This window comes from Herpailurus yagouaroundi, unplaced genomic scaffold, assembly GCF_014898765.1.
Source record: "Herpailurus yagouaroundi ecotype Mexico unplaced genomic scaffold, PumYag 253, whole genome shotgun sequence".
Taxonomy (NCBI): domain Eukaryota; kingdom Metazoa; phylum Chordata; class Mammalia; order Carnivora; family Felidae; genus Herpailurus; species Herpailurus yagouaroundi.
The window spans coordinates 9,280,545-9,290,265 of NW_024412470.1; the positions used below are offsets into that span (position 1 = coordinate 9,280,545).

Sequence of the window (9,721 nt, forward strand, 5' to 3'; positions counted from 1 at the left end):
GAAGTGAGTCTTGTATTAGGCCTGAAGGCTGTATAGACTTTTCACAAGTAGAGATGGACACAAGTGCGTGAGGGGATTTTGCCTTCTGCCATGCTATGGAGCAAAGCTTGTTCCTTTCCCACTCAGCCATGCAGGTTGAATTGACTAAAGCAATGGTTAGGGAGAAGCCTAAACCCCTGTTGGTGGGGCGGGAATTTGTGAGACCATATTACACGCTGCTGAACCAGGCCCCAGACATGTTGCACAGATTTTATGGAAAGAACTCTTCTTATGTCCCTGGGGGATTGGATTCAAATGGAAAGTCAGCAGATGCCATCTATGGACAGAAGGAAATCCATAGGAAAGTGATGTCATAAAATTTTCAACTGCCACACTAAGATGTGTCATGTTGGTGCAGCAGATACCTGAGGTGGCACCTGATGATTCTGGAACTTTCTATGATCGGACTTTCAGCAATGACTTGGAAGAACATTCAGAGGAACCTGTTGCTGAACCAGAGCCTGATCCTGAATCAGAAGCAGAGCAAGAACCTATGTCTAAAATCCAGGAGGAGAAGTACGAGCCAGTATTGGAAGAAATTGCTCCTAAGGATGTTCAGAAGAGGTCTTCCCCAGCACCTACGGACATAGCTCAGACCCTAGAGGAGGACCTGAGGACATTCTCTTGGGCATTTGTGACCAGAAAGATCCTTCCACCCAGTGGACCTCTTGCAGTTACTGAGATCCCACCTTATGTTGTTAAAGTACCAGCTTCACAGCCTCATCTTTGGCCTAAGCCTGAATCTCAGATTCCACCACAGAAGACTCAAAGGGATCAAAGAATGTGAGAACAATGAATAAATAGTCCTCCCCAAAGGGGACATAGACTCACAGTCTGTGAGGCTGGTGAGCAAGGTGACACCGAACCCCAAAGAACTGCAAGACTCCCTGATGGTCACCAACTTTTCATTGGACATGAAGTGGACAAATCAGGGCTTAAAGATTTTTTTTCCCAAGTTATGGGAATGTGCTGGGGCTGTGCATTAACAGTGGCAGGAAGTTACCCAATTTTGGTTTTTTGTGTGTGATGATTCTGATCCTGTTCAGAAGACCCTCAGGGTGCCTGGGTGGCTCAGTGCGTAACACGTCGTACTCTTGCTTTCAGCTCAGGTCATAATCCCAGGCCCCTTGGGAGGGGGGCCCCTTGCCAGGCTCCTTGCTGAGCATGGAGCCTGCTTGGGATTCATTCTCTCACCCCCTCTCTCTCTCTCTCTCTCTCCCTCCCTCTACCCTTATCCCCCACTCACACACTCTCCCTCTCTCTCTCTAAAATAAATTAATTTTTTTTAATTTAAAAATTGTTTTCATGGTTATTTATTTTTGAGAGAGACAGACAGACAGACAGAGCATGACTGGGGGATGGGCAGAGAGAGAGGGAGACATAGAATCTGAAGCAGGCTCCAGGCTCTGAGCTGTCAGCACAGAGCCCGACATGGGGCTCAAACTCATGAACCGCAAGATCATGACCTGAGCCAAAGTCGGACACTTAACTGACCAAACCACCAAGGCGCCCCTAATTTTTTTTTCCATTAAAAAAAAAAAGAAAGCCCTTAGCAACAGGTCCATCGTGTTCAGAGGTGAGGTCCACCTGAATGGAGGAGAAGAAGACTTGAGTCCTCTTCTGGAAAGGGGACCACTGACATAACAGCCTGCAGGGACCTGGGGGCCCTTGAGGTGGGCTGGGTGGTGGACAAAGAGACCCTTCCTGTGGAAGCAGGAGTAAGAAAGAAATTATTCCAAGGCAGTGAATTGCTCCTCAATGATCTTCACACAGAAATACCAATCTAGTTCCTGCAGAGAGGTGAATTCCTTCCACCAGGGCTCAGTATCCCAAAGTATGACCCTAGTCTATTATAAATTGCTGACGTTTGTACAATTTTACTATTTCTGTTAATGCTGTGTGCTCCCTCTCCCTCCTCTCCCTCTCCTCACCATTCAGCCATTCACTTCCATTTTCATGGGATGGGATCTTAGGAAAAACAAATTTTCAAAGAAGAGAAAAAGACTAAATTTCCTTGCTTCACTTTTGCATATACACACTGTGCTTTTTGTAAATAGCCATTTCCCCAAAGGATTGTGCCTTGCTTATTGCTGACATTTGGTATGTTTCATTCATTAGAATATTTCTTGTTTTCTATGTGTTTAAATAGCCTGGGAAAAACACAGGATTTGATCAGTATTTTGAAGGCAGGGGGAAACAAAAAGAATTTTCACAAGTGGAAAGAAAGAAAAATGGCACCTTATGGGGGAGAGCCATCACGAACAATACTGAGAAGGTAGAAAGGAGCATAGGGTCTTTGGGAACAAAAAGTAGAAAATCAAATGACTTGGGGGCAAATGATAGAATCGTGATTATCGTCACAGAAGATAATCGGATAGTGAGGTAGATATTTGTTGCTACTGTCCTTCCAGCTGTCATCCCAACCCCTTAGTCAAGTAAAAGAATCCTTGGTTGTGAATAACCCACCTCATACTGTTCAGGAAGGAATGACACCTCCCTCAAATCAAACAGAAATTACAAAGTACAAAAATGAGCAATCAACTTGGACAAAACACGTGAAGAAACTAAAACCATTAAAAAGGCAAAAAGTTTCCCCAAATTAAGGAACTGAATACTCAAGGGGGCTGGATAAATAAAACAAGATGAAGCAATCATTAGAAAAAAATGCAAACATCTTCAGAACGATATGCAAGGATTTTATAGTCATAACAAATCAACTTCAAAGAAATTGGAGATTAGTTGTTTAAAAAGGAAAGAAAAAGGCTACATAGACGGACAGTTAAAGAGGGAATTTAGGAGGCTAGGTCATTAAGTGAGAAAAGTCTTTTGAAACACAGCACAAGACATATAGCAGATGACTTAAAAGAGAGGATATCCACTAAATGAGGCAAATTTGAATGGAGCTTTTAAGAAAGAATTTCACGGGGCGCCTGGGTGGTGCAGTCGGTTAAGCGTCCGACTTCAGCCAGGTCACGATCTCGCGGTCCGTGAGTTCGAGCCCCGCGTCGGGCTCTGGGCTGACGGCTCAGAGCCTGGAGCCTGTTTCCGATTCTGTGTCTCCCTCTCTCTCTGCCCCTCCCCCGTTCATGCTCTGTCTCTCTCTGTCCCCAAAATAAATAAACGTTGAAAAAAAAATTTTTTTTTTAATAAATAAAAATAAAAAAAAAGAAAGAATTTCACTGGGGTGCCTGGGTGGCTCAGTCCACTAAGCATCAACTTCGGCTCAGATCACGATCGCATGGTTCATGGGTTAGAGCCCCACATCACGCTCTGCTGACAGCTTGGAGCCTGGAGCCTGGAGCCTGATTCAGATTCTGTGTCTCCCTGTCTCTGCCACTCTCCCTCTTGCACTCTGTCTCTCTCTCTCTCTCAAAAATAAATAAACACTTAAAAAAATTTAAAAAGACACTGGAGAACAGGCAAAGCAGACCTCGCATCTCTGCAAGACAGAACACAAACTAGAAGATTTTCCAGGTTGCCACACAGAAAGCAGAAACCCAAACAAAGAGCCAAAGGTGAGAGTTCATGAAGCCTGAGTCAATGAGATGTGATGGAATGAATATACAAAAGAGGAGAGATGCATGGAAAGAAAGCTTCGAGGATCTCTAGAAAAGTCCCCTTGCAACTCTGGCTGAGGACTGATCTACGCATGAGTGAAAGGAAACTTCCCAAGGTTAAGGAAAGAACAATGAATAAATAGTTGGCTGGACAATTTCCACACCTTACACAGGGCTGGGATCTGTTAAAATATCCAAAAGCAGAGTGAAATGACTTCATAATACAAGGAGGATCAGGCTAACTCCTCAGAAGGCTGTGGCTTTAATAATGATGTTAAATTCTCCCTAGACCAAAGGGAACTCTGGGCATGCCTTAACAGAGATTCAAAGTAACTTCAGAAGGATTCAATGGATCCCAAGTAACGTCACCAAATGCCATAATGCCTTTCAATTCTGTATCATAAGGGAAACAAATGAAATTCAGCACGTTATGAAATAAAATTCCCCAGGTCCAGTAAAAACTTACCAGGCATGAAAAGAGCAAGAAAATATCACCACAAGGAAATTAATCAATAGAAAAAAAGAACTGAAATGACAGTCAATGGAATTAACAATCAAGGACATTAAAACAGCTGTTTTAAATATACTCTATATGCGAGTTGGCAAACTTTCTATAATGGGCTGGATAGTATATATTACTGGATTTGAAAACCAGATGGTCTCTGTCACAACCACTCAACTTGGCCACTGTACTGCAAAAGCAGCCATTGACAAGGCACAAATGTTCACACCAAAAACTAGAAAGAACCCAAAAAACCATCAGTTGGCGAATGGGTAACCAAACATGGTACATCCGCTTTGGGAACACTAGTCAACAATAAAATGAATAAACCACTTCGATACACAATGAAAGGGATGAATCTGAAAAAGCATTATGCTAAGTGGAAAAAAAGACAGTCTCAAAATGTTTCATACTATATGATTGCCCTTATTAAAAATTCTACAAAAGGCAGACTGTAGTGATAGAAAAAAGCATTATCAGGGTTGCCAGGGATCAGGGATGGGAAGAGGAGACTGACTGCAAAGGGTGTGAGGGAACTTTCTGGAGTCATGACTACTTTCTGGAATCAGTCTAGATCATGATTGCAGGGATGGTGACACAACTCTTCATATTTTTCAAAACTCATTAACTGTATACTTTAAAGGGGTATATTTATAAAGTAGATTTAAAAAAAATCAACTATAGAGATGTTAGAAGTTGTCAATTTGAGAATAGAAGCATAAAGGTGGGCTTTGTAATTGACTGAAAAACACAACGGGCGCAACTGAAGAGTGAATCACCATGCTGGCAGGTAGCACCCTGGAATTTTCCCCCCAAAAGTGCGTAACATTCAAAGAATGGAAAGTGTGGCATAGTTACAAAATGTGCAGTATAGGGGCGCCTGGGTGGCTCAGTCGGTTAAGCGCCCGACTTTGGCTTAGGTCATGATCTCACAGTCTGTGAGTTCGAGCCCCGCGTCAGGCTCTGTGCTGACAGCTCAGAGCCTGGAGCCTGTTTCGGATTCTGTGTCTCCCTCTCTCTCTGCCCCTCCCCCGTTCATGCTCTGTCTCTCTCTGTCTCAAAAATAAATAAACGTTAAAAAAAAAATTTAAAAAAAAAAGAAAATGTGCAGTATAGAGCTAAAAACTCAATTTTTTAAATGTGTGTGTAAATGTATGCAAATGAATGTTAGTGGAGGGGCAGCCTGGAGGGAGGTATGCTAAAATGTTCAAGGGGAGATGAAGAGCAGAGGAGAGGAAAGGAGAGTTTTCACGTGTTGTTCTGTGTGCTAATTAGTCATTCTTTTCCCTATGCTATTCTAGAATTCACAGGAAACAACAGTGCAAAATCAGAAACTCCAAATCATAGTTGTGATAACAGCCTGAAGCCCAAGGCCTAAAGACAGATTGAAAAGATCTCCTCCTCTTCCTGAGCCCATATCCAGATTTCCAGTTGGCCACAAGGATCGGAGGCCAAGAAATAGGAGTGCCTTGGAATATTGAAGGTATAAGAGAGAGGTCTCAATGCCAGGCTCTTCTCTTAGAGCTCTGGCTCTATGAAATAAATGTAAAGGGCATTTGGAAGGAGAAAATGAGAGAGAGAGAGAGAGAGAGAGAGAGAGAGAGAGAGAGAGAGACCTGGTCCTCAGGCTATGAGTGGCTGAGGTGGGGAGGGGTAGAAGCAGAGAAGACCTGACTCCATGGTGCCTCTTCCCAAGACTGAGGAGTGGTTCCCAGTCACCACCGTAGAATCAGACTAGTATGTTCTGCTTTGGGCGAGGCATAAGAAAGAAAACATGGCACTTTCCCTTGCATAAGAAGAATAGCTAAGAGCTTGTCCTTGCCCCCATTCTACATTCCCAGGCAGGCTACCTAGTCTGCAGAGCCCTATGCAAAGTGAAAATACAGGGCCTTTCATTCAAAACCTACTAAGAACTTCAAAATGGCAGCCGCAGAACATTGAACCCCACCCAGGGCCCTCCGAGTGCCAGGTTGCTTACCCACGAAGGTGGCCCTGCCCCTGTACAATAATCGTTCTCCTTGAAAACACTGTGCTTTCTAGGCAAGCCTTCGGCCAACAAGGAATGGCTAGAGGAGAGAGATTGAGACCATGGGGGAATCTTTCCCGACACTTACTTCTTCTATGTATCTCTATCAGGCAAGATCTCCGCAGAAGCAGATGGCATCCTCAAAAAGGGGTGCTTTAAGAAAGTTTAATAAAGGGACTTCACATAAAAATGTGGCAGAATTCAGAGAGTGGAAAGCCATACCCTTCCTAGGGAAGAGAGCAAGGGGGAGGTGTGGCCCCTGGAACCCCGTGGGAGGAGCAAGGGAATGCCCTCGGCCTTCCGTGAAGGGATAAACCGGTCAAGCTAAGGCACTGGGGAGGTGGGTGAGGAGAAAAATACCCCAACCCTTCTCTCCTCCTGCCCCTGGATCTCCTACCGAGACTTCCCACTGTTGCAAGTAGAAGCCAGAGGGCAAGGGAACTGGACAATGCTGCCCGGAAGGTCTGCCTTCAGGACACAGAGCAGAAGCTCTAGAAAAGGCTTCTGCAGGCACAGGTGGAAGGTTCACAGCCTGGAACCAAGGAGACAGGAGGCCGAAGACAGCCCACAGAGTCTCCTGAAAAGAGCTGGAAAAGAATATCAAGGTAACTTCCAGCCCACACTAGTCACAAATATACAACGTATTCTCTTTCCTATCTCCAATTAGACCCAGTGTCCAACTCAGCTCACCATGAGGGTTACACAGTGAGCACCTAACAGCACCAGAGACCAAATAATATAACACCAGTGATGTAGAGGCCCCAGATTTAGACCCTGCAAACTCCCTTCCCGGAAATAAGAAAGTCAAAGCCTACATACAGTATAACGAGAGTATGACAAGGGGGAAAGGCGCCATAGGGACGATCGTCTGAGAAAGCGTGAATAGGGGATCTCCTGATGAGCATGGCTTCTTTAAGGAATATTTAAGATGTGATAATGGCAGAGATTCCCTGTAGGTGATTTCAGAGAAGAGCAGTCAATTAAGCAATTCCAGGGGCTTGAGATCATTCTGTATCCCATAAACACCGTCAGCGTTCCCCTATGCAGTAACAATCTGTGCCGAAAAATCTAAAGCAATTACTTTTGTCCTCTCAGCCTTCTGAGCACCTCCTTCAATCAAAGGAAAGGTTAAAGCAAGAGCTAAATATGCCCCTTTGTCACCATGAGGGCAGCGGCGAGCTTGATGGAAGCATTCGTGAGGCGATTCCTTCAAGCCTTTTGGGGGCCAGGTGAAAAAGGATGGCCAATCGGGACACTCAAAAACAGCAATTGCCCAAAGAACTGGGAACAGGAACATTTGAAATCAATATCCCTTGAAAACAAAAGTGCAGCTCATTGCGTTCCTATTATAATTTGGCTTTGCCTCTGCGTTAGCCCGGAAACAGTAATGACAGTTGAGAACCATTTATTTACTCATTCTTTCCCTCACGGCATTTTGTTTTGTTGCACGTATTTTGCTGCCTTTTCATCTCCAGCTCTATGTGGGACATTTTTATAATAAAAGTCAAGGGAAAACATTTCACTGTAATGCCATCTTGTAGCTGTGCAACCTCAGGCGAGCCAATCCACAGAAAAATAGCCTTTAGAAGCTAAAAATGAGTTTTGGCCCCATCTCCAAACACCCACTCTATGGATGGGACGTATAGGGGCAGGGAATAGCGAGGTCTCCAAGAAAGTGAGCCTAAGAGCTTTATCCTCACTGTATCCTCTCTAGAATCACCCCTTCCTCAGCATCACACAAATATTTGTGGTTGCCTCTGGTTTTTCCCACTCGAAACTTCCGTGACCTCATCCTGAGCTCATCTGCCTCACACTACTGCTCAGTAAAGCCCATAAAGACACTCATGTCATTTCATGACCCCCGATGTGCAACAAATGGTAGGTATGACTTTTCATGAATTATTTAAACCTGCTCTTTGTGTCTCTAGATGTCAAGTGAAATATAAATAGGATAAAGTGGGTAAAGTGTTTGCAAAGTGCTTGGCCCATATGAGTATTTAATAAATGTTAGCTTAGGCTGTGGTGCTGTTATTGGTGATGGTGTGGGACGGTGGAGGCAGTCCACAGGGTCATATTTCTGATTCTTTTTTTAGGCTGCTGACCTCATCTATTGGAAAGAATGTTGGGGCAAGGGTCTTGAGATGGGAATTAGGATACTACCTGTAACAGTCAATAATAATAACCAGTGTGAACCTCAGATAGTCACTGAAAGTGCTCATGACTCCAGTAAGTCAGTGTGAGAGTATAGCACAGACACATGTACACACACACACACACACACGCACGCACACAATGGACACTCAAGAAATACTTGTCAAATGGACGAAGACCATGGAACTGAGTGTTGACAGGATTTTGACAAAGTAAGACGGTGCACCAGCTCAACAGAGAGGACAAGGTGTTCACTGTGACCAGGCCACTCTCTAATATAAATCACGAGTGTGGAAAATTCACAGGCAGAGATGGAAATAGATACCAAAACCCTGGAACGACACAGTGTCATGTTTATTCACCTCAGGGGTGCTGTTGGTAAACACGCATGAGGGGAATCAGAAACAATGTGGTTGAAGACAAGAGATTGCAGAGGAAATGATGCATTTTATTTACCCCATGGAAAACAATAACAGTTTGCTCTGTGATAGGTTCTTGCACGGGTAATATCTAGAAGGGGAAAATGACACAGGAAATGCAATCATTCAGGGGGAAATTTTAAATGGTGATTACTATTTACAAAATTTAATGTAGTCGTATTCAGCCTCTTCTCTGCTATTTGAAATAAAATTCTCATAGGCACACACACACACACACACACACACACACACACACACACGCGTGCATGCACAGCAGATGCCCCCCTAACTGAAAGGGTCCAGCAACACAATCCCAACTTCTTTCCTAGACTGAGAAATCAGACTTTTCCTCGAGAGACCAGACTACACCTGTTCCTCCGTTTCTCCCAAGTGTTCTTTCTTAGCCACTCACTACACCGCATATCCAGGTAGTCTCACCTCTTTCTAGAATGTCAACTATCATCCACCTGCTGATTGCTGGCAAATCGATCATTTCAGTCCAGACCTATCTCTTGAGCATCACATCCAACTAATTGCCTCATGAACATTTTCGCTGAGAACGCCCTGCAGCCATGCCAAACACACTGTTCCCGGTGCTGAGGAAGTCCGGTTTCTCCCCTCCTTTGTGTTCTGTAGCTGCTTGGGCAACACCATCTGCCTGGTTGCTCAAGTCTGAGTCATTTTTATCTAGTTCACCCCCTTTGCCAGGGTGGTTCCCTTACATGCCCACCAGGTCATTTCACTCCCAAGGGACATTTCTAGTAGATCACTTAATGCGTTGACCTATAATTATTCATTTGTATGGTTTTCTCCTGCACTAATGTATGAGCTTTTCAGAGATAGAAAGCTAAGCTTACAGCAAGCACTTAATGGGTGATGGCTAAATGCACCCCAGAATTTTACTGAGACTGAATTGACCCATGTAACCCCGACGTAGAGTGTTAGGATTGCCTGCAGGATATGTTCCTGCCACCACACTTTCATCTGTTTGACTACAGATAGCAAAGTTATGGATCCTCCTTTCTAG

The 9,721-nt window shown here is 44.2% G+C and overlaps 1 pseudogene; it reads left to right on the forward strand.

Moving 5' to 3' along the window:
• Positions 1-385: 385 nt before the first annotated feature.
• Positions 386-1,786, forward strand: LOC121020886 (ras GTPase-activating protein-binding protein 1-like; annotated as a pseudogene).
• The last annotated feature ends 7,935 nt before the right edge of the window (positions 1,787-9,721 follow it).